The sequence below is a fragment of the Littorina saxatilis genome, linkage group LG1, assembly GCF_037325665.1.
Source record: "Littorina saxatilis isolate snail1 linkage group LG1, US_GU_Lsax_2.0, whole genome shotgun sequence".
Classification (NCBI taxonomy): domain Eukaryota; kingdom Metazoa; phylum Mollusca; class Gastropoda; order Littorinimorpha; family Littorinidae; genus Littorina; species Littorina saxatilis.
This window is the reverse complement of record NC_090245.1, coordinates 17,046,074-17,070,406: the sequence shown is the minus strand read 5'-3', so window position 1 is coordinate 17,070,406 and position 24,333 is coordinate 17,046,074. Positions and strand designations below refer to the sequence as shown.

Here is a 24,333-nt window from a genome sequence, read left to right as displayed (position 1 = left end):
TAGGTTATCACTGGGAAGGCTATATAACGATGGGCCGACGCTGCGCAAGTAGACGATGTTCGGAAATAACTCTGTCGGGGCTTGTATTGGCCGTGGAAGAGTTGCGCCCCTGACAGTGAGGCAAACAAAGACACACCGCCGACCAGTGAAGACGAGCGATCGCAGCGAATAATTAACTACGATGTGTATTCTATGCATGGTCTACTCAATACGATTCCATTGTCTTTGGAAAATATGCGCATCGATGCTCACGATTCGCTGCCCATGACCTACAGTCATCGTTGAACATGTGCGCTTACCCAACCTGACATGACCTCAAGCCAAACTCACGTGACCTCAAAGAAAGAAGAAAGGAAGACCGTAAACAAACAGCCCAGGTTAGGCTCTAGTGGAGAAGGCAAAACCTCAGCATATAACGCTGTCTGAGACTCCAAATTCTATTAATAATTGATGCTGGAAAAACAAAAAACAAAAATAAAACCCACTGAAAAAAAACCCCACCTAAAACTGAGATACAGAGAGAATACAAAAAGACACCAACGGTAACTCAACTTAACTCCTTGGCACAGTCAGCGGTGAATGGAAGATGTATTCTGAAAACATGAAGAGAAAATAATACGAGGTGAGGTTGAAAACAAAAGGCTAAAGGAACTATTCCAAAATCTGACAACCTAATCATCTGAAAATGGCAATTGCAGACTAGAAACAAGACAAGCAAAAGCACATAGGAACATGGAGAAAAGATCGACGGTTTGCAGTGAAGCAATTAGTCAACACATTAGCTAGCATTTCTTGTGGAAAGAGAACTGCCACAGAGAGAGAGAGAGAGAGAGAGAGAGCGAGAGCGAGGGAGCGAGAGCGAGAGAGGGAGAGAGGGAGAGAGAGAGAGAGAGAGAGAGAGAGAGAGAGAGAGAGAGAGAGAGAGAGAGAGAGAGAGAGAGAGAGACAGAGAGAGAGAGAGAGAGAGAGAGAGAGAGAGAGAGAGAGAATGACAAATCTTTATTTTTCGAGGGTGACAAGAATAAGCATAGATATGCTTTTTTGCATCTGGCCCTCGCCCTAAAGAGGGACTAAACTATTTTACTATAACTATGACTAGGGGAGAAAAAAAACAAAAAACATTAATGGTAGAACATATAAGTTTATGTACATGAAGCGCATTATGTAGAAGCATTGTAGATCATAAGGTAGTGTTCAAAATTGGGTGTAAAGCAATGAAGATAAACGGAAAGTAACCCAACAATACATTAGCTCAGCAAAACAATGTATTACAGAGAGAGAGAGAGAGAGAGAGAGAGAGAGAGAGAGAGAGAGAGAGAGAGAGAGAGAGAGAGAGAGAGAGAGAGAGAGAGAGAGAGAGAGAGAGAGAGAGAGAGAGAGAGAGCGAGAGAGCGAGAGAAGGAGAGAGAGAGAGCGAGCGAGCGAGCAAGCGAGAGAGAGAGAGAGAGGAGGAGGAGGGAGAGAGAGAGATTATGTTGCAAGGGGGCTGACAACATCGCGCGTTGTTGATGTCAAACGGAGTTAGCTATCCGACATTTATCCAGCACCAACATACCGAAACGGATATATCACAATTCACCCATCTTTTTTCAACAGGATTTGAATTCTCTCTCTCTCTTTCTTTTTTTCCAACGAGACTGGGAATGCGCTTGTTGGAACCTCGCGTGTGCAAGACACATTCCGTTTCACTTCTGACAAGACGCACGCTTGTTCGACACAAATCAAGCTGTCATTCACTGCATCCCATGCGGCGGTGGCAGAAGGGTTCTGTGTTCCGGAATGATTACGATGACACCGTGATATCTCTCAAAAAGTGTGGAAAGTGCCAAAGAGTCAGCGTGTAAAGCGTTAAGGTCTGTTTTCAGTGCTTGACCTTCTACAAAAACCCTATATTCTCATTGACTGATAGTGTCGAACAATACGGGGAATATACGGCGTCATACACTCCAAAAGAACTTCTTGTCACATTTTTTTTAATCGCAATTATATGGACATTATCTAGACGGATCGGTAAGACCAGAATTTGGAAGCTTTAACTCCCCCCCCCCCTGTCGAGAAATCCCTTATATGTATGTTAACAAAACACGAGAAACGTTTTATCAAATACAGACGTCAGTTCCACCAACAGGTGCGGAACAACAAAATAAAAGCATGTTGTGTTTGAACTTCAGTGTGAGAAATAAAACCAACGGAATTTCATGACGAATGTGGGCAAACGACTTGCCTGGTTTAAAGTTCTTCCACAAGCATGTTTCATCTAACAGCCAGAGCACATGATTTTGCTTACATATAATAGAGGGCATTTCTAGTTACTTACTGAATGTTCTACAATTTGTTATCTATTCAGGGTTATTACAAGGCAGTAGTCGATGTATAGGCATATTGATTCATTGAATGAAGCAGCGGTAACCAACATTGGCTTAAACTTTCGAAAGCAATGACCGAAGAGAAAACAATGCAAATTTCATTTCCCCAAATCTGGGTGTTTGGTCATCGCCTTCTCAGGCTCCAAATCTTTACATTCTGCTGCATTAAATCCCAGATTTATTCGTTTGTTTGTCACACTATAACGCTGCACCTGATATTTTAGTATGGGTGCCTTGAGAGCACTTGGTTCGAATGACATTAGCATGCTGCATTATGAATGAACGGAGTCCATGCATTCCCCTTATCATAAAACGGCGCTTCCTGTTATTCCTAGAAGAGTAATACTTTGAGAAGGTGCCCTCTAAGTCAGCGCGCGTGCAGAAGAGATAGATAGATAGATAGACAGACAAGACAGACAGACAGACAGACATACAGACAGACAGACAGAAAGAGAGAGAGAGACAGAGAGAGAGAGAGAGAGAGAGAGTTTTTGTTCTGAAACACATAACCTATAGATCAACTAATGATACATCTTTATTTGTTACAATTGCTCTATTGGTCGCACACACACAAAAGCCCTGTCCATTCGTATGCAAAAGCTCCAATGAAGTAAAATAGCCTACCCATGTAGAGGTATAGGTATAATCGACTTAATGACTACCGTAAAAGTTATTCCCATTGTTGTAAACGTCATTATTCCGAAGGGCATGAACTTTTTATTACAATTGCTCCATTCTCCGCACACAAAACCAACATTTAACATTTATTCGCACTCAAAAAGCAAAGATGAAATCAATATCATACATATTGCGAGGTATCAAGGACGTTTATGGCCAACGTAAAATGTGTTTCATTGCTGAAATCACCAGTATCCTGAAGGACATGATTTAGGTTGCTGTAGTGACTCAGTTTACATCCCTTTGCCAAAGTCGATACTGTACTCTTAGGACGTTATGTCGGATATAAAGTGAAGATTTTGCAGTAGCTGATATTTCTTGTCAAAATATTGTTTTTTGGGGGGAGTCTTACTCGGGAACTTTAGGAAATCATTTTTTTTCAAACAAAATAAATTAATTTCGATACAGAATATTCTGAGCTGTCTGCATTGTTTTCCGCAAAGAGCATTTACTCCTGAGACAAAAAGCCAAATCAAGCGAAGCACATAGACAAAGAACATGCATCAAACACAGAAATGAAATTACAGAATATTCAGAGATGTCCTCAGGGAGTTCAAGAACATTTTCTCCTAAGTCAAAAAGGTCCAAACAAGATGTAAACCCAACAAAACCCGGAGACAAATACGTGCAACCTATTTATCAAAACCTGCAGAAAACGTATCAACGCTCGGGGAATCATTATATTAGCTGGTCCCGGGAGAATAATAGACCCAGCAGTTACGAAGACAGACTGCTCTGGTGTAGATAAATACAGGCCTGGAAGACAAGCTATCAAAATTCAGGAAGTAACTGAAAAAGCGGAATTAGTAATCCGACAAAAATAGACTGCTGACGTTCTGAAATCAAGAATAAAAAAAATACCGACAGGAATAGTTAATATTTTGAAACATTGAATTGATAAAAAAAATTTTCCCAAAAAATCACTAGAAACTCGATGTATCGATCTTTAAAGCGGACGAACAAGATATTTGCTTCCTGCCGTCTTGGAAGCACACAACCAAAGATGCTTGTGCATCTTTTCATCATTACTATTTGTCTTTTGTGCATCTTGTTCGTCCAATTTAAAGACCGATAAATCGATTTTCTTGTGAATATTTTGTTTTATCAATTAAACGTTCCATCAACTTGCCATTCTTGATATTTAATTGAAAATGTAGAAGGGGACAAAAAGATCTCAGTAACTGGTCCTTACCCATTGTCACCCTCTCCTCTGCCTTATTTAACAACAACAACAACAACAACAACACATACAAAAACAACAACACCAAAACAACAACAAGAACAAGCATAAGAACAAGAAAATCCATCTCCACTCAAATGTTTCTCCATTATTCAAGCGCCTGTTCTATAGCCCAAAACTGTTAAAGTTTATATCTCAGAATCTCCAGCAGAACTTTCGTTTATTATTCACTCCATGTTTGAACTAGGTGTCAAGGAGCCCTCGTGAAATGATGGAGCGGCCGAGGAGTGAACGAGTGTGCAAGCTGAGAAATATCGATTCTAACAAACAGATCGCTCATCCAGCTAAACAGCCGACCAATCAGCTTCCTTTTCGCCCAATCTTTGCGTAAGCAATTTGCATGACTTTACAAAACATCAAATCGGTTTACGACACAACATTACCGCCAGCTATCAAGTTGCCGGCCCCGGTCCCAGGCAGCATCAAGACATAGTCACATGAGATAAGATTAACAAAAAAAATATCAGAAGAAAAGAGGTAAGAAAAGAAAGAAAAAAACGGCAGAGGGAGAAGATGTTGCACGATGTCTCTTGAGTGGATCTAGATTTAATAGCTGTTTGCGCTAGGTATAAAGAGAACGAGAGAGAGAGAGAGAGAGAGAGAGAGAGAGAGAGAGAGAGAGAGAGAGAGAGAGAGAGAGAGAGAGAGAGAGAGTTTTTATTAATAAAAAACGGCTGTGGCTAAATACAGTTACACTATTCAAGCCTGGACATACGCTTGCAAGCAGTTTAAAACAAGAAATTCCTCCGAGGTAGGAAAAACACCCCCGAAGTCAGAAGTCAGAAGTCAGAAGTCAAAAGTCAAAAGTCAGAAGTCAGAAGTCAGAAGAGAGAAAGTCAGAAGTCAGAAGTCAGAAGTCAGAAGTCAGAAGTCAGAAGAGAGAAAGTCAGAAGTCAGAAGTCAGAAGTCAAAAGTCAAAAGTCAAAAGTCAAAAGTCAAAAGTCAGAAGTCAGAAGTCAAAAGTCAAAAGTCAGAAGTCAGAAGTCAAAAGTCAAAAGTCAGAAGTCAGAAGTCAGAAGTCAGAATGTAAACACAGGGTCCATTGCGAAAGGGTACGTCGAGGTAGGAAAAACACCCCCGTTGGTCAAAGGGAAATAACCATTCTCACTGCCACCAACTGAGAAGGTTATTTCCCTTTGACCATTAATATGTCACTCTTAATCTTAATCCACCAATAACTCCCTAACCGTGTGTTTGACTGGTCCCAATTTTTGTAAGGAGCGTCTCAGGAATGTATAGAACCTGTTCACCAAGTTTGGTGACGATCGGTCCGTTCATTCTTGAGATCTATATGCGAACACAAACACACAAACACACAAACAAACAAACACATCCAGTGAAACCTATACACACCCCTATACCGGGGGTGTAAATAGAGAAGGTGAAATGTGAATGCGCAAACATACAGGAAGTAAGACAGACAGACATAAAAGTAGGCGTAGGCATGAGCAGCTTGGGTGGTTGCTTTTCAATGCGGATTCGAATTCGTCTACAGCTGAGTCGCAATGCCCGGAAACAGGAGTTGTTGAGCTGCCCATTAAGAATAATGGTAATGATGATGATGATGATGAAAATGATGATAATGATGATGATGACGACGCCAACGACGATGATGATGATGATGATGACTGAATATTTCAAAATATAGTATACGTTAAGAATGGTGAGAAATATAATATGTTTAAATTTCATTTAAATGCAGCTGAGAATTTGCTAAACGATAGTTCTGGGCTTCAATACTTCAACGACAGATACAAGGTGATCAACAACCAAAAAGAAATTAAAAACAAGTCGCGTAAGGCGTAATTACTACATTTAGTCAAGCTACATCACAGAATGACACTGAACGCACTGCATTTTTTCACAATGACTGTAGTCCGCCGCTCGTGCAAAACGCAGTGAAACTGACGAGCCTGTTAAGCGCGGTAGTGGTTTCGCTGTGCTGCATAGCACGCTTTTCTGTACCTCTCTTCGTTTTAACTTTCTGAGCGTGTTTTTAATCCAAACATATCATATCTATATGTTTTTTGAATCAGGAACGGACAAGGAATAAGATGAAATTGGTTTAAATCGATTTCGGAAATTTAATTTAGATCATAATTTTTATATTTTTAATTTTCAGAGCTTGTTTTTAATCCGAATATAACATATTTATATGTTTTTGGAATCAGAAAATACTGAAGAATAAGATGAACGTAAATTTGAATCGTTTTATAAAAAAAATTTTTAATTACAATTTTCAGATTTTTAATGACCAAAGTCCTTCATTAATTTTTAAGCCACCAAGCTGAAATGCAATACCAAAGTCCGGCCTTCGTCGAAGATTGCTTGGCCAAAATTTCAATCAATTTTATCGAAAAATTAGGGTGTGACAGTGCCGCCTCAACTTTTACAAAAAGCCGGATATGACGTCGTCAAAGACATTTATCGAAAAATGAAAAAAACGTCTGGGGATATCATACCCAGGAACTCTCATGTCAAATTTCATAAAGATCGGTCCAGTAGTTTACTCTGTATCGCTCTACACACACACACACACACACACACACACACATACACACACACACACACACACACACACACACACACACACACACACACACACACACACACACACACCACGACCCTCGTCTCGATTCCCCCTCTATGTTAAAACATTTAGTCAAAACTTGACTAAATGTAAAAAGAAGAAAGTTCGTTGTGTGATTCCTACCAGCAGGATCCTTGCCATCAAATACTCAGCCAAAGGCGACGTGACCTATAGGGCGTTAAGCACTTTACAACACCACGAAAATCAATCAAACAAGTTCCACCAGAAAGCCTGGCTTTATTTGAACCTGAAAAAAGTACGGGCCTAGAATGTTTCTCTCCTGTAACAAAAAATCTATATTTCTTTCTGTGTCAAAAGCTAACTCTGTTCCCTCGTTCTGGGAAGGCCCGGGGAGAAGATCTGGTTACAGGAATTTCCATTTTTCTGCGACCGGCTCCCCAGAGTTCTAATCATAAATCTGTTTGCATCTCGCGGATTTATATCGCGTACAGCATAAATCCGTTTTTATGGCGTCCGCATCTCTGCAATAAGTCTTGCGGTTTAATGGCTGACGGGTCATAACAAAGTTTTATTGATTGCTGTTCGCGTTAATTATTCCAGCGATTCGAGCTGTTTGTGTTGGAACTCCACCAGATATATATTTTCTTTTTTCTTTTTATGGTCTGATATTGTTTGCAGAAAAGCGTACATAAAATCTTTGCCTTCTGCAACAAGATCTGTTTTCATCCACATCTCTCTCTCTCTCTCTCTGTCAGCAGAGAGAAAGTCAGAAGTCAGAAGTCAGAAGAAGTCAAAAGTCAAAAGTCAGAAGTCAGAAGTCAAAAGTCTCTCTCTCTCTTCCTTTATCTCTCCAAGTATCTTTCCCTTTTTGTCACCCCCCCTACCCCCTCTCTCATCAGTCCATATGCCAGGAGGAGAGAGAGTATCCCTTTGCTTCATTTGAACGCTTACTCAGATAAGAAAATCAAATCAAAGACGTCCCCCGATCAATTAAATGCCAAAATTTGATCCTTTGAAAGAAAAAGACCAACGATCTATTTTATGACAATTATTCGTCACACGTGTGACAAATGTGTTCTGTGGCTCTGCTGTTAAACATATTTGAACCCTGTCCTTCTAGATTCTAGATTGGACATCTTCTGTAGATTTTGGTTAATTATTGTCTTAGTTCCACACAAAAACCTGACATCCTGTGAAGAATTGATATGGTCCACATCGCAACATTTTTAAATGAAGGCAATCGGCACAAAAGAGCGTTACAAGTTTAAATGAGCAAGAAAACCCAATTTCGCGCACATCAACGTTGTCATTACTGTATATACCCAACTCCTATTTGAATTTTCAAATACCAAATAAGATATGTATCATCTTCATCTTCCATCGAATCATTCATATGGCCTTACAGGTACCAAATGCGATATTTATAACCTTCATTTCACACTCGTTCATCACACCCATAAAGACACCCTAGCCCGACATCAGGTCCATAATTTGAGACACCTGATCTATAATGAAGGACATCTGACCGATAATTTCTTCAATTCAGAAAACCGACACGGATTGGTTCCATCATTCTTTCACGGCTTCGGGTGCAAGAATAGTTTACAATTTAAAGATTTTTTTCTAACGATCCGTACTTTTCTCCCGAAGCCTCCGGTTAGTCTGGCTTGACGACAGCGAAAGTGGAGTTTGGAATTGGATCGATGGCAAGCCTGAGTGGCGTAGTGAGAGTGTTAGACTGGACACCTTCAGATATTGTGTGAAGTACAGTGCTTTAGGTTGTGAAATAGAGTCTAGGTACAGGCCAGAACAGGTCAGAACAACCACATTTTTGTTGTGGGTCTGAGAGTAAACTCTGTTTTGTTGGTTTTAAAATTGGGTTACACTCGTCACGTTCAGATATTGTGTGAAGTATAGTGCTTCAGGCAGTGAAAAAAGTCTAGATAGAGGCCAGAACAATCACATTTTTGTTGTGGGTCTGATAGTAAACTCCATGATGTTGGTTTCAAAATTGACAATGATCAATAGAATTGAGAGAGTGAGTGTTGCACTGGACATTTGCACATATCGTGTGAACGACAGTGCCTCAGGCTGCGAAATAAAGTCTAGGTACAGGCCAGACGAATCACATTTTTGTTTTGGGTCTGACAGTAAACTCTATGTTGTTGATTTTAAAATTGGCAAGGATGAATTGCATGGAGGGAGTGAGTGTTATACTGAACACTTTCTTGTGAACTACGGTGCCTCAGGTTGTGAAATAAAGGTCAGGTACAGGCATGAACTATTACATTTTTGTTTTGTGTCTGAGAGTAAACTCTATGTTGTTGGTTATACAATTGGCAAGGATGAACTGGATTGAGAGAGTGAGAGTTACATTGGACACTTTCAGAGATCGTTTGAACGACAGTTCCTCAGGCTGCGAAATAAAGTCTATAGGTACAGGCGTGGACAATTACATTTGTGTTGTGGATCTGAGAGTAACTCTATGTTGTGGGTTTTAAAATTGGCAAGGATGAATTGGATTGAGGGAGTGAGCGTGGAAACTTTTAGTGATCGTGTGAAGGACAGTGCTTCAGGCTGTGAAGTAAAGTCTAGGTACAGGCGAAAACAAGCACATTTATGTTGTGGGTCTGACACTAAACTCTACGTTGTTGGTTTTAAAATTGGCAAGGATGAACTGGATTGAGAGAGTGAGTGTTATACTGAACACTTTCTTACGAATAACAGTGCCTCAAGCTGCGAAATAAAGTCTGGGGACAGGCCAGAACAACCACATTTTTGTTTTATGTCTGAGAGTAAACTCCATGTTTTTGGTTTTAAAATTGGCAAGGATAAACTGGATTGAGAGAGTGAGTGTTACACTGGACACTGGAGTTCTGAAAGGAAAGCTAAAATCTGTTTAAATCAAGGAGACTTTCATGAGTTGTCAAAAAGACGTACAGCACGTACACATGGCAATAGAAATATACAGAAACCAAACAAAGGGACAACAACATAATAAACATAAAGATAAGTAAATAAGTAAATAAACAAATACATAAATAAATAATTATTGCAATTAACTGAAACAAATCAAAAAGAGAAAACGCCACGAACATCAACGCGCTTATTGCAAACAAACAAAATAACCAACGCATTAACAACCCTGACAAAAATCCATAGTCAAAAAACCATGCACGCAGCGGATTCTGAAGACGCTCATGTGAAGAAGATTCCCTTCCCTTCATCAATACAAGTAGTAATTCTTCATATCATAGGGTAGAATATCACCAATAGCTTTATCCGAGTACCGGAAACCGCTCGTCCGCCTCATTACCAGCCGACAAACCGCGAAGCGAATTAGCAGCACTTGTACAATGATACCCAGTACGAAAGTACAGTAGTCATATACCATGCGTGCTCTAATTGCTAGTGTACTCCTCATACATTTCTGTTTCTACTTAGTGGCTGAGGTTTTGCGTTAGAGATTTTTGGTGTCTGGTACGAGGGTGCAGCATTGTTACAAAAGGATTTATCAGCCATTAGTACGGTGGTACATGGTGCAAAAGCCAGTACAGCAGTCGCATCCTAAAATGCTGTTGAACTCGTCATAAAGTTCTCTTCCGAACCGTTTGCACCGACGCCATGGCTTTGTGACGGAGATCTGTGGCATCTGGCACAAAGGTACTGAACGTTAAAGTACCCGTATCGCAGGCTCCAAAATGTAATGTTGGTTTGTTTGTTTGTGTGCTTAACGCCCAGCCGACCACGAAAGGCCATATCAGGGCGGTGCTGCTTTGACATATAACGTGCGCCACACACAAGACAGAAGTCGCAGCACAGGCTTCATGTCTCACCCAGTCACATTATTCTGACACCGGACCAACCAGTCCTAGCACTGACCCCATAATGCCAGACGCCAGGCGGAGCAGCCACTAGATTGCCAATTTTAAAGTCTTAGGTATGACCCGGCCGGGGTTCGAACCCACGACCTCCTGATCACGGGGCGGACGCCTTACCACTTACCACTGTTGGTGTCCTCTGCATAAGTATTATATCCCTCTTCCTACTCGGGAATACTATGGCCAAGCCTTTGCGTTGGAGTTGTGTGGTACCTGGTACAAAGATGTTTCCTGTTAAGTATGGTATCGCAGGATCCAAATTCTATTGTACTCCCCAAAATTCTTGTCCTACCCGGGAGAACTGTGCCATACCCCATTCGCATGCCATACGCTGTTCTCCTATCACACCTCATTCTATTCATTCTAGCCGCCGTTCCCAATCTGGGGTCTCATTTGGGATTTACCTTGACCTTTCAAAGAAGCTCCAGTTTTTTCACTGAACATCTGGGCCTATACTGGTACTTGTGGTGATAATCAGGACATCGACCCTTCGCCAACATACATGGAGATCAAATTATCGGAAAGCGATCGTAAAATACCATTCATTGATCTGTTTGGTCTTCCGCGGCATCAAAGGAAATAAAGTATCAATTTTACGACTTTGAGACCATCAATCTTGTAAAAAGAGTCGTACGATCGGCTGTCATCAAAAGAGGAGACAGTGAAGTCATTCAACGAGTGCCAATAATGGGATTTATTTCAGTTGATAACTTCAAACAAAGTAGCAACTAACAGTTTATAAAGAAGATCTGGTCTATGACTAGCACAACAAGAACACTTTATACCACAAGAAAAACATACTACTGACATGTAGTGACAGCATACGATTTACGATACAGTCAAAAGTCATCCATAACATAAAATTCCCCAACGTTTGCCAAATGTGAAAAGTATAGAAGGGTATGTGTTGGTATTTGCTTCGACCAAAGGCATAAAGGAAACCGCACGGGTCATAGTGGTCATCATGTGCATAGTAATAACGGATAAAACGGATACAATATCACAAGTATCACACGTGCAGTACTGCCAGCAACACATGTGTAATCTACAGTCTCTGGTACTACCAGCAATCAAATCCAAACCGGAAGCCATCAAAATTCGCCATCCCAGAGATCAAAATGTTGACGGGCACATAACAGAAGCCCGGCCACGAAGAACCTGCCCCTCCAACATCTACCGGTAATCTACCTGTTCACACCTGCGCTCTCACACAACTCATCAGGGGGAGGGTGCACACCTCCTAAGGGCTAATCAGTGTCTGGGGCTGGCCGTTACTCGGGCAATAAGCCACCCCGTGTTATCGCTCTGCACTTGTACTTCAGCAACGGGTTCTTCCTTATTTCCCCCCGTCTTACTTTCTCCTCAGTCTGAGACGGCCTGCTTGTGCCAAAAGTGAAAGTCACTATGCTAAGACCGCAGAGATTGATTTTTTTCTTAGCATCACTGAAAATGACAAACAATTCTACCAGATTACCTCTACACTTGAAATAATTATTGGGATGTTGCTAAGATTTATTTTCTTCTGCAAATTTGTGGAAAAAGCAATGAAAGTTTTGGCAATTTTCGAAAGTAAAGGCCATCAGAATATTAAAAAAAAAGAAGTAATCCTTTGATTAACCGTGCCGAAAGGGCAGCAACATTTTCGTAGATTTTAAATAAATGTAGGCGATTCACCGACAACCGAAGCCAAACGACATCCCTTTTATAACAACTAAAACTTCTGGTGGTACTTGCTGGAAGAGTTGAGTCAAAAAGATATATCGATAAAACATTATAGGTGACCGTGATATTGGTCCTTCGTGAATGATCTTTGTGCTGAATATCAGAATCCATACCAACATTTACGTTGTTCTATGTGATTATTCCTTTTGGTTCATTTTTCTGCCCGCACTCTATCGCCAAAGTTGTACTTTTACTATGTTGCTAGTTCTGCCTGTGATTTTTGCGAACAGTGACAATAACTCAAACTGCTGTGTTCTTTTGTTATAAACACTTTCTATCTTGCGACATTGTAGCCTCGAATGTCTGAATTGTCGGTATCTTTGGAGACACTGAGCCGTAGTGCAGCTGTGGTTCTGCTCTTGTTTGCAATTAATTCCAACTTAACTGTTTGTTTGTTTGTTGCTTAACGCCCAGCCGACCACGAAGGGCCATATCAGGGCGGTGCTGCTTTGACATAATTTATAACGTGCGCCACACACAAGACAGAAGTCGCAGCACTGGCTGCATGTCTCACCCAGTCACATTATTCTGACACCGGACCAACCAGTCCTAGCACTAACCCCATAATGCCAGACGCCAGGCGGAGCAGCCACTAGATTGCCAATTTTAAAGTCTTAGGTATGACCCGGCCGGGGTTCGAACCCACGACCTCCCGATCACGGGGCGGACGCCTTACTACTAGGCCAACCGTGCCGGTCCCAACTTAACTATTACATTTGATGAACAATTTCCTTGTATCTTTCTTGCAACAGATTCATAACAGCACCAAAAGTATCACTATTAATTACATCGCGGCAAAAGATAGCAGTGATTATGCAGTGAACTTCGCAGTCATTAGCAATAAACTACAACTTTCGCCGTTGTCTTCGTAATGATGAAATTCAGATTTAACATCCTAGGTGGAAGCAGAGGCAAATTAGGAACATGTGAAGTTAATACGCCTCCAAAAGTAGCGTAATCTTCGTAATTCTCACTTCTGGCACTTGTACGCCGTAATACTACTACTACTCCCCTGCTGTCTGGAGTCTTACCCTGCCTGATTGGCTGAGCCTGGCGGGATGGCGGATGGTCGTTCAGCACGCTACGGGTCAATTCTACGCGGCTTTGAAACGGTTTCGGGTCGTCGGCATCCAAACGTCGTCCCGAAATGACAGTATTGATGTCTGCCGAATTAAGACGAGACCACAGCCGTCTCCCGTCTATGCCGTATTCACCCTGCCCCATTTCTTCCCTTGCTGGTGATGTCTTTTTTTTGCTGTCTTAGTGCCTTGCCTTGCCTGGCATAGTGGCTCGATCGAAGTAAGTCAAAGCGCACCGCACGGTTTTACTTTGGTAAAACCAGAAACTAAAAAGAGCAAAAATACAACGCAGTTTGTCATTTGTTGTTTTTCGAGGAAGAAATGTTCCGGTCAAATGCAAAATTAAAAGTAACACAAAAAAGGAAGTATATGAGTTCTTCTGCTAGCTGACTGACGTATATGCTTCAGAAAAAACAGTTTATCACATACAGGTAGTATACTTAAATGGTTTGTGTTATGAATCAAAAAACAAGAAAGGTAGGTTGTTGGAACGTTTGTAATGGACAAAACAATACATTTTGTATAAACAAAAAAGAAAAAAAAAGTGAATGTATTGTTTTGTCAATAACAAACGTTCCAACAACCTACCTTTCTTGTTTTTTGATTCTGAATTTTGGAACGTTGGCAGTCTCTTTGTTTTTGGGTTTGTGTTATGATAAAAATCAAACACTCGTGAAGGTTTCAAGGGAAATGGACACGGTAATGACCTTCTTCGATATTTGTGAAGCCTCCACTTAATGGCCGCCGCCTATAAAGCACATTTGTGTAAGATTTTTTATTTCAATAACCTCACCTGGTAAAGGAAAAGATCCATGCACTCACCTCTCTAATAATCTTTGCCGATAACGAAACTGTTCTTTTTATGAGATATTCCCGCATATATTTGACCCCATGAAATGAAAGCTCCCACTTAAACTCAGCGCGTTTTCAGCAGCTATTAAAACGAATCTAGAAACTTAACTACACTGCACGGAAGCTAAAGGAAATATAAATCCTGCGATACACTTATCCAAAGCGAGAGGGGTGGCATGAAATACCTGTCCCAAGACAGGCAAGTTTATCAGTGAACAGGCCACCCATGATGAGCAGGGCACCCTCCAGCAGTATTCTTGTACCTGGCTTTCAATCTACATCCTCCCATCACACACCTCATGCTGTGGCTGATTAAAGCTACAGTGTACGCCGATAAAAGTGTGTCCATGCATTCGTCAAAACTCCGATACCAACTCGTTGAATAGGCCAGATGCTTATGTGTTAAAAACTTACCATTTCTGGCTTTTAATCTACACTGTTCACCAAGAGAAGTGTTTTCATTCATAAAAACCCTGGTGCTATCTCGCTGAATAGACCAGATGATTATGATGTGCAGAATAACTAACTATTTCTGGCTTTTATTCTTTCTTTCTTTATTTGGTGTTTAACGTCGTTTTCAACCGTTCAAGGTTATATCGCGACGGGGGAAAAGGGGGTGGGGTGGGATAGAGCCACTTGTTAATTGTTTCTTGTTCACAAAAGCACTAATAAAAAAAATTGCTCCAGGGGCTTGCAACGTAATACAATATATGACCTTACTGGGAGAATGCAAGTTTCCAGTACAAAGGACTTAACATTTCTTACATACTGCTTGACTAAAATCTTTACAAACATTGACTATATTCTATACAACAAAAACACTTAACAAGGGTAAAAGGAGAAACAGAATCCGTTAGTCGCCTCTTACGACATGCTGGGGAGCATCGGGTAAATTCTTCCCCCTAACCCGCGGGGGGACTGGCGTTTATTCTACATCCTCCCATCACACACCTCATGTTGTGGCTAATTAAAGCTACATTGTCTATCAAGAGAAGTGTTTCCATTCAACAACAAACCCTGGTCCTATCTCGCTGAATAGGCCAGATGATCATGATGTCGTATAGAAATACTGACCATTTCTGGCTTTTAATCTATATATACATATCCTACCATCACACACCTCATGCTGTGGCTGATTAAAGCTACATTGTCCACCAAGAGAAGTGTTTCCATTCATAAAAACTCCGATACCATCTCGCTGAATAGGCCAGATGATTATGATGTTCAGAAACAAGAAGAGCAAACGCTCGATCGAGTCACTTTCGCAGTTCTGAATATTATATGAGGCATCAGATGGACAGGAAGAAATTGCTATTCACAACACAATGAGTCACGTTCACATAAAATTTGAGCCCGGTCACTTTTATAGTTTCCGAGAAAAGCCCAACGTTAAGTTGTGTGTTGCCGAACAGAAAAGGCTAGTTATCTCCCTTGTTTTTCTGATAACGTTCGTAAAAGGCTACAGATGTAAATACTTTGATGTAAAGAATAATCCTACAAAGTTTCAATCACATCCGATGAACTTTGTCAAAGATATAAAATGTCTAATTTTTCCTTTGACGCTGACCTGTGACCTTGAAAAAGGTCAAAGGTCAACGAAACCATCGTTAAAGTGTAGAGGTCATTGGAGGTCACGACTAAACAAAATATGAGCCCGATCGCTTTGATAGTTTCCGAGAAAAGTCCAACGTTAAGGTGGTGTCTACGGACGGCCGGCCGGACGGCCGGCCGGACGGCCGGCCGGACAGACTAACACTGACCGATTACATAGAGTCACTTTTTCTCAAGTGACTCAAAAAACTAATCATTTCTGGCTTTTAATCTATATCCTTCGATCAACCACCTCATGTTGTGATTGATTAAAGCCACATTGCATGAAATAGCGACGGCGCTAATGATTACCTTTTTTTCTCGTTAAAAACCAAACAAATCTTTGTTCTTCATTTTATTAATGTTTACTTCACAAATGGGTCTAGCACTGCTTGAAGGCAACTCCTTTAACGATGAGAATCTGTGTGTCGGTGATGTTGATCTCATTTATACCGGTGACTTCAAAGTCAGTGAAAAAAAGTCAAACGTGGTATTTTTCCAAACTAGTAACGCGAACCACGCTGTGAGCAGAAGATAAAAGAATGACTGAAGCTATAAAGAAAACTACATTGAACTTTTCAGGTGCAACGTCTTTTTATGGAGAAAGGAGCGAAGTAGAGTCGACCCTCCCTGGTGTTGTGTAAGTGGGGCACCCGGATAAACTGACCCCCATAAGAAACAAGAAGAGCAAACGCTCGATCGAGTCACTTTCGCAGTTCTGAATATTATATGAGGCATCAGATGGACAGGAAGAAATTGCTATTCACAACACAATACAGATGTAAATAATTTGATGTAAAGAATAATCCTATAAAGTTTGAATCAAATCCGATGAATAGTTTCAGAGATATGATATTTCAATTTTTTTCCTTCAAGACATACCTGTGACCTTGAAAAAGGTCAAAGGTCACCAAAGCAGACGTCAAAGTGTAGAGGTCACTGGGAGTCACGTTCACATAAAATTTGAGCCCGGTCACTTTTATAGTTTCCGAGAAAAGCCCAACGTTAAGTTGTGTGTTGCCGAACAGAAAAGGCTAGTTATCTTCCTTGTTTTTCTGATAACGTTCGTAAAAGGCTACAGATGTAAATACTTTGATGTAAAGAATAATCCTACAAAGTTTCAATCACATCCGATGAACTTTGTCAAAGATATAAAATGTCTAATTTTTCCTTTGACGCTGACCTGTGACCTTGAAAAAGGTCAAAGGTCAACGAAACCATCGTTAAAGTGTAGAGGTCATTGGAGGTCACGACTAAACAAAATATGAGCCCGATCGCTTTGATAGTTTCCGAGAAAAGTCCAACGTTAAGGTGGTGTCTACGGACGGCCGGCCGGCCGGACGGCCGGCCGGACAGACTAACACTGACCGATTACATAGAGTCACTTTTTCTCAAGTGACTCAAAAATCGCAAAGAACAGGTACATGAGGGAACTGAAATCTAGTGCGAAGAAGTGAACTCGTTATTTCTTCAAATCGATTTTTCCTTTTATTAAATCACTTGTTCTTTTATTCATCATTCATTCATTTATTGATTTATTGCTAGATTGATTGCTTTACTGATTTTATATATTACTTTATTACTTCTTTGTCTCTTTATTCATTCATCATTTGTATTATCTTTCGACGTTGTGAACTGTGAGCATACGTACGTGTTTCAAGTATTTTTCATGATTTCTCGAAACTACCGTTTGGTCTTACGCACTGCATTGTTACTACTATAATCTCCACTATATTTTTTGTCTTGACTGAGATTTATTATACTTCTCTCTGAACCATCAAGACCAGCTGACCTACAAATGTCTCAGACAAAAATCAATACAGACATAAAAAAGCTGGGACTGATCATGACATGTCAGGTATTTTAGTATTATTTCTCGTGAGCTATACTGCAACTGTCTGGTCACAATGATGTATTTGCCTCAGAAGAATATTCTCTATATACCTGAGAATCCAATTTAAAGCATCATAAAACTATTTCAAGGCAAACGTGTTTGCCATTGAGAACTGCTGTTTCTATAAGACAGCGAACGACAGAAATTCGCTATGCGATACATATCACAGCTGACAGCACAAAACGGATCAGGATTATTACAAGAAATACATCCACACTATTTTATCTCTACCCCCTCCCCTCCCCTCCCCTACCACACACACACACACACACACACACACACACACACACACACACACACACACACACACACACACACACACACACACACACACACACACACACACACACACGTCTTTACCTCCCTCCCCCAGTATTCTGCCCCGCCCCTCAAATACTCAGGTGCTGGTAGGTAGCCTATCTGAACAGAAATGTTGCTCACAGGCTAAGGTAAGTGCAGACTCCCAAGTCAAACGTGCACTCAGCTCATCTGCTGTGCACTACGATCACACACGTGAGCTCAGTCTAGACTACTATCAGGTACCCGCAGAGAGAGTACCAGCCAAGTGCTGATAAACTATCACTTAACAGTGTACGAGATTTTTCTAAGTGCGTCCCTAATGAACCAAGCCGAATTTAATCGGTCTTGGAATGGGTTTAATTAGATCTGTGTAAGGAAAAGGATGTCATAAAATGTTTTTCACGTATTAATGCAAGTAAGGCACCAGGCCCAGATGGTTTAGGCGGACGTGTTTTGAAAGTGTGTGCTGATCAGCTTGGTTCAGTTTTTACTCAGCTGTTTCAGCTCTTTCTCGATGTACATTTTATGCCTCGTTCCTGGAAAGCTTCCACTATAACACCTGTACCCAAGAAACCAAACGCAAAAGAACTAAATGATTTTCGCCCTGTGGCACTGACTTCTGTTGTAGCGAAATGTATGGAGAGGCTTGTTTGTAACAAGCTCACTGAGTCTGTGGCAGATCGCATGGACCCCCTTCAGTTCGCATATAGAGCAAAGAGAGGCGTCGAAGATGCTACACTCACGCTTATCAACATGATTGTCAGCCACTTAGATACAGCAGGGAACACGGTTAGAGTTCTTTTTATGGATTTTTCATCAGCCTTTAATACGATTCAGCCCCGTATACTTATCCAGAGGTTAGTCCAGTTAGATGTGAACAATAATTTGATTTTCTAGATCAGGGAGTTCCTATGCGACCGGCCACAACGTGTCAGCCTCAGCAACCGTTTGTTTGGTCACTCTGTGCTTTCAGACGAAGTTGTTTTAAACACCGGGGCCCCACAAGGTTGTGTTCTCTCTCCTGTCCTTTTTTCCATTTACACAAACAACATGCTTTTAAATGATCCAGTTCTAGCCCTCATTAAATATGCAGACGACATGGCCCTCGTTGGGCGTCTGAAGGACGACGAAACTTTGTCAAAGTATTTTACCCAAGTTGATCTTCTGAATGAATGGTTCAAGTCCAGTTTCTTGCAGTTGAATGTAGGCAAAACAAAAGAAATGATTTTTGGAGGAAAGAGTGATAATTGTGGTCCCCAAAAAGTGAGAATAAGCGACAAGGAAGTTGAACTTGTGGAAACCTTCAAATATCTTGGGGTTTCAATTGACAATAAGCTGACTTTTAGTGATCATGTTCATGCTGTTTATAAGAAAGCTCAGCAGCGACTTTTTCTTCTCAGGAAGCTTAAATATTTTAATGTCAATCAAAGTGTTATGGAACTTGTGTATCGCAGTTTGATTGAAAGCATACTGACTTTTAACATTGTGACATGGTATGGTACCACAAATGTTAAAAACAAAGCTAAACTCCACCGCATTGTTGCGACGGCTAGCAAGCTTGTTGGGCAACCCCAACGACAGCTGACCAGTCTCTACGAAGCTGCCATTAAGCGGAAAGCTCTCAAAATTGTCCGTGATCCGATCCATCCTCTCAACCCCTGTTTCGAAATTCTCCCTTCAGGTAAACGTTATAAGGTCCCTTTGGCACGCAAAAACCAGTTTAAAAAGTCATTCCTGCCTTCTGCAGTCACCATGTGTGTGAAATATTTGTAATGTGATTACTCTGCTGTGAAACCCAACTCCTGTGATATGAGAGGGTAAATTCACATAGTGCAATATCATATTTGATTGTATCCCTTTTATGTTTTATGTTTTATGTGTGTCGTCCTATACAATTGTTGTTATAATCGCGAAGAAAAATTTCCATTTTTATGTAATATTCTAATGGACAATAAAGTGCTGTTATTGTTATTGTTATTGTTGTTTGCACATCTCTAATCAAATCGGGAAATCATATACCCAGCAGGAGAGCGCATACCGGTAAGTTACATCTGTTAGGCGGTGTAAATCATGCACATCACATTTAGAACTTTGCTGTAAATCATATACATCACATTTAGGACACAACACTAGTAGCAATACACTGCTGTATGAACATTATCCAATGCACACAGAAAAGCATCTGCCACACGAACACATAACACAAGAGCGCATACCGGAATGTTACATCACGTTTAGTATGATATTCGTCAGATTATTTATTTGTCATCCTGTGAATAATTCTGGACGCCCCTGCCAGCTATGAACTAATCCAGCTACCCCAACAGACCGCAAGATCAGAGCAAAATGACTCTCCGGCGCGAACCAAAAGTTCACCTGATGTACGCCACATTGCATAACTAGGCCCGATAGTTGAAGCAGCACTCTGGGTCTCTGCTAGACATAAAAGTTGTTTTTCGTGAACTTGACAGTAACCACGTGCAAAGCGCCGCGCTGTGTGGAACAAATTAGGTTAGTTTTTAGCCAGGACGGCTGCAAACCATCTCGCGAAATGAGACCTTTTAGGAAAATTTGACAGGTTCCAGGACAGGTATTCCCCCACCGTGTTTACAGAGTCTGCTGCAAATATATTTCTCCTGTGTGACGTCACTGTTCCTAGTTATAACGCTGAAGAGCCTGTCGTTGGTTATTATCAACACAAAATTTAAACCGTCGGCAAATGCCCCATAAACTAATACAACGTAGGTGCATGGCTCCTCATCAGTTCCTACAAGCAGCTCCAAAAACTTACGCGACGTGTGAATTCTGCTCATCAATTTGGACAGGGACCTGCTTACATTTCACTGAGCCCACACACTCGCCTGGCTCATTGGTTATAATCAACACACACACACATTTAAACCGTCGGCATATGCCCTATAACAAATTAATACGACGTGGGTGTATGGCTCCTCATCAGTGCCTAAACGCAGCTCCAAAAACTAACGCGACGTGTGTTTATTCTTCTCATCAATTTGGACAGGGACTTGCTTGCATTTCACTGAGCCCACACAGTCACCTGGCTGATGGTCTCATGCTAAACCGTATCTGATGTTCTCAGACTGGAAATAACAAGGGAGATTGAATCCAGTGGAGCGTATCTGTAAAGAAGCCAATCTCACTTTGAACATACAACCCTTGACGGATCACAGCACGTGCGCCGTCCGTATCTTGTAATTCTGCCAGCTTTACATTAAATCTTGCCCTAAATAATACGCTCTCCTAAAAAACATGAAAAAAAGTAAGAAAGAAACTAAAAAAGAATAGGGAGAAGAAAAGACAAGAAGAGACAATAATATAAATGTCAGCCCCCCTGCCGTCTCAGATTCTTCACATATCCAGAAAAAAACCCGTGACTCAAAGAAAAAGAAAGTATTCAAGAAAGCTATAAAGAAAGCAAGAGATAACGGAAAAAAGCAAGCCTGACAAAGACAAACAGGCAGAAACAAAGAAAGTCAGAAAGAAAGAAAGAAAAGCCAGAAGCAAATATTCAATACAAACAAAATGTAACAATAAAGATAAACTTGACACCGTAAAAGTGAAGTGATCGACTGTAACCTGCAACATGTTCAACCATTTTTATCAAGCAGCAAATCAGATGTCGACGACCAACGACCAAACTCAACGAAAATAATTCTTTGCAATTCATGATCAAATTGAGAGAGTATGCACAAACCTTTATCCTTCACTTTCTGAACAAACGGAAAATAAATAAGAGATAGGGAACTACGTTCAGCCAGAACATTTGTAATTGACACCGTGTTAAAGCACTGCACGTGCATATACTGATCTTAATCCTTGTGGACTAGAGCTTAGGCATAGAATTATGTCCAGCAGATTTATCTATGTGAAAAATCATTGTGAAAAAGTAAACATTCCTTTCAATTCGCATCAATATTCTCGATAACTGAATTATAGTAAAACATTACTTAAGTCAATGACAGGTTATAAAGAAGGTTCTGGTCTGAGATACATATTACGTGCTCTAAGTAGCACCCTAACATATATAACCATATCTGCAAAAATAACAGTTTTTTTTTCTCAAGGTTGCGTAATAACACTTTTATTTTTCATAACTAAAATGTGAACTGCGCCAATACTTTTCTTGCAATAAACTATCACCCGTTTAACCACCAAAAAATCCACATCTAATAACCACGTTGCTTCATAATTAACATGTTCTTGGCGTGAAACGCAACTTCTGAAGATATAAAGTATCGCGACGTAACTAACGTGCCCAACAGATAAATTACAAATACTCATTTTTGACAGGATACCGTGCCTTTGAAGGCGGCTGCACATCAAATTACCGCCTCCCGATATACCCGCAACCCGACCCAATAAATCCAACCGCGCCTGCAACCCGCCTTTAATAAACCACTTTATAACGCTAATGCAACTTTTGAAGGAAGTGCACACATGGGATGCGTCGTCATAAACATGTTTCTCCTTTAAAGCCCTGGGCAGCGTTTGATCCTAGATTTTTATTTTTTTATATTTTTTTTTTATAAATCTGAGGCCTGCTTGATTGGCAGGGGAAGCCGCACTCACCTTCCTAATGGCCGTTAAGATTTTTTCAGGTGAGACAGGTGAGAAGGGCACACGTGTTTTAATGAGGTGAATCAACGTCATCATCTCTTTCATCAGTCGCCATGCGAGAGGGGGGCAGGTAAGCAACGGAACGAGCGAGGGGGAAGCAGTCCCGTGACAAAAATAAACTGATGGCGGGAGAAGTTTGTGAGTTTTGGGGAGGAGCGAAAGGAAACGGGATGTTGAGGGTGTGGAGAGAGAGAGAGAGAGAGAGAGAGAGAGAGAGAGAGAGAGAGAGAGAGAGAGAGAGAGAGAGAGAGAGAGAGAGAGAGAGAGAGAGGAGAGAGAGAGAAGAGAGAGAGAGAGAGGAGAGAGAGAGAGAGAGAGAGAGAGAGAGAGGGAGAGAGAGAGAGGGAGAGAGAGAGAAAGAGAGGGAGAGAGAAAGAAAGAGAGAGAGAGAGAGAGAGAGAGAGAGAGAGAGAGTGAAAGAGACAGAGAGAGGTCTTTGAATTCTATAATTGATTCAGGTGAGATGTAACGAATGGCCAACACATTCCTGCACCTGCATGCCCACCCACCAATCTATTTTCCCCATTCAATCCTTTCTTTCTTTCTTTATTTGGTGTTTAACGTCGTTTTCAACCATTCAAGGTTATATCGCGACGGGGGAAGGGGGGAGATGGGATAGGGAAAAGGGGGGAGATGGGATAGAGCCACTTGTTAATTGTTTCTTGTTCACAAAAGCACTAATCAAAAAATTGCTCCAGGGGCTTGCAACGTAGTACAATATATGACCTTACTGGGAGAATGCAAGTTTCCAGTACAAAGGACGTAACATTTCTTACATACTGCTTGACTAAAATCTTTACAAACATTGACTATATTCTATACAAGAAACACTTAACAAGGGTAAAAGGAGAAACAGAACCGTTAGTCGCCTCTTACGACATGCTGGGTAGCATCGGGTAAATTCTTTCTCGTCCCAACCAATATGGGACTCCCCCTAACCCGCGGGGGGTCCCATTCAATCCATTTATTTTCCATTTTATGTCTTGTGTCACTGCACTCTCACATTTTATCCAGAAATTCAACAAGGAACATCTCATTAATGTCTTCAGGTTGAAGACAATGTGTGTTGCGCGTGTCCATCCCACTGAACAGGTCGGTGTGTGGAAAGGCCTGCCAGTATAAATGGCTTCTTGGATACTTCTTCTTCTTCTTCTGCGTTCGTGGGCTGAAACTCCCTCGTACACTCGTGTTTTGCACGAGTGGAATTTTACGTGTATGACCGTTTTTACCCCGCCATTTAGGCAGCCATACGCCGCTTTCGGAGGAAGCATGCTGGGTATGTTCGTGTTTCTATAACCCACCGAACTCTGACATGGATTACAGGATCTTTTTCGTGCGCACTTGGTCTTGTGCTTGCGTGTACACACGGGGGTGTTCGGACACCGAGGAGAGTCTGCACACAAAGTTGACTCTGAGAAATAAATCTCTCGCCGAACGTGGGGACGAACTCACGCTGACAGCGGCCAACTGAATACAAATCCAGCGCGCTACCGACTGAGCTACATCCCCGCCCCGCTTCTTGGATACACCATGTCCGTTCTC

General features: G+C 41.2%; 1 protein-coding gene across 1 annotated transcript in view; it reads right to left on the bottom strand.

Annotated features, from left to right (window-relative positions):
* The window catches only part of LOC138963143 (uncharacterized), a 94,099-nt gene that overhangs the window by 42,889 nt on the left and 26,877 nt on the right, over window positions 1–24,333 (bottom strand). The gene's annotated exons all lie outside the window — the stretch shown is intronic.